The following is a 1,681-nucleotide window of genomic DNA, read 5'->3' as shown; positions in this document are numbered from 1 at the left end:
CGTGCTGCCACGTTGTCTGCAATGTTTGAGGAGGGATACGACACGGCGCGGTACGCGTTGCAGTCTGTGTATGATGTCACTGTCTGAAGCATCTCTGCAGTCAAGCTGGGCAGGAGAGGACCAGTCTCACGGTGAACCAGGAAACCCAGTCGTGGATCAGGAAGTCTGCAAAGTGAAGACTGATGATGGCGAAGGTGCGATTCATCATGGCGTCCCTCACCACGGGACTGATGTCCAAATCCTACAAAAAACGAGCAATAAAAATCCATTTGCACTTTTCAAATCATGTCACGACTATGGATTGAAAGGTCATTTTTCCACACCACCGATCATCTGCCGTCTTAGTGACCGGAACATACCTGCGATGTCCGTGCGAGAGCCTCCAAGAACTCTTCAATGTCCTGGAAAGAGTTGCCGCCCTCCAGGCGGTCAAAGACCAGTTCTATCAGCTGTAAGTTGTTCAGCGCTCCAGAGTGTAGTGTCAGTTGAGCCACTTGAGAAGCGCTCAGGAGGTCCAAAGACTCAAACTGCAGAAGAGAAAACAACAGAATTTATGCAAACGACATGGTTGCCCAGCATGTTGACGACAGCAAGCATTTTAGCGCGCGGCGGCTCCTTACGCTGTCGAAGCCTGCGTTGAGGACACGCAGGTCTTGGTAATCCACGTAGATGGAGAATTTGCCAAAGCTCTCCTCAAGCCAAGCGCCAAGGCCGCCGGTGCCGGACCAACAGCTTGAGCCTGTAGCGGTGACGCAAAGAAATGACTCATCAACACACAAATTCACTCAGAACCGCAGAGCAGCGCAGCAGCACTTCAGCACAAAAAGTGCAGCAACAAAGTGCAGCACCCCACTAGTCGAACTTACTCCATGGGTAATGCTGCTTCAGGTAGCCTAACATGACTGGGGCGAGCTCCTGCTGTCTTAGCGAAGTAATCTGGTCAAAGACGCGCTCAGAGCACGGATGCTACAGTGGACAGATGGAGAGAAAAGGTCAGGATGGCGCCTCACGGCGTGGCATTTCACCGCTCACTAAACATAGCGCAGAAAGCGTTTCTATTGCGTTTTCTGAGAGTGCTATAAGGCGCGTGCTGCCGCGTTGTCTGCAATGTTTGAGGAGGGATACACGTACACGACGCCGTATGCATTGCAGTCTGTGTATGATGTCACTGTCTGAAGCATCTCTGCAGTCAAGCTGGGCAGGAGAGGGACCAGTCTCACGGTGAACCAGGAAACCCAGTCGTGGATCAGGAAGTCTGCAAAGTGAAGACTGATGATGGCGAAGGTGCGATTCATCATGGCGTCCCTCACCACGGGACTGATGTCCAAATCCTACAAAAAACGAGCAATAAAAATCCATTTGCACTTTTCAAATCATGTCACGACTATGGATTGAAAGGTCATTTTTCCACCACCACCGATCATCTGCCGTCTTAGTGACCGGAACATACCTGCGATGTCAGTGCGAGAGCCTCCAAGAACTCTTCAATGTCCTGGAAAGAGTTGCGCCCTCCAGGCGGTCAAAGACCAGTTCTATCAGCTGTAAGTTGTTCAGCGCTCCAGAGTGTAGTGTCAGTTGAGCCACTTGAGAAGCGCTCAGGAGGTCCAAAGACTCAAACTGCAGAGAGAAAACAACAGAATTTTTGCAAACGACATGGTTGCCCAGCATGTTGACGACAGCA

The 1,681-nt window shown here is 51.0% G+C and overlaps 1 long non-coding RNA gene across 1 annotated transcript; it reads right to left on the bottom strand.

Moving 5' to 3' along the window:
- Positions 1-468: 468 nt before the first annotated feature.
- LOC122326988 lies at positions 469-946 on the bottom strand. Its single transcript, XR_006247562.1, has 3 exons — positions 867-946; positions 621-739; positions 469-527 (listed from the first exon to the last, which is right to left on the bottom strand). It is a non-coding gene; the product is annotated as an uncharacterized LOC122326988 (long non-coding RNA).
- Positions 947-1,681: the final 735 nt, after the last annotated feature.

Source organism: Puntigrus tetrazona, chromosome 1 (genome assembly GCF_018831695.1).
Source record: "Puntigrus tetrazona isolate hp1 chromosome 1, ASM1883169v1, whole genome shotgun sequence".
NCBI lineage: Eukaryota > Metazoa > Chordata > Actinopteri > Cypriniformes > Cyprinidae > Puntigrus > Puntigrus tetrazona.
Note: the sequence above shows the minus strand (reverse complement) of the source record. Positions and strands in the feature narration are given on the sequence as shown.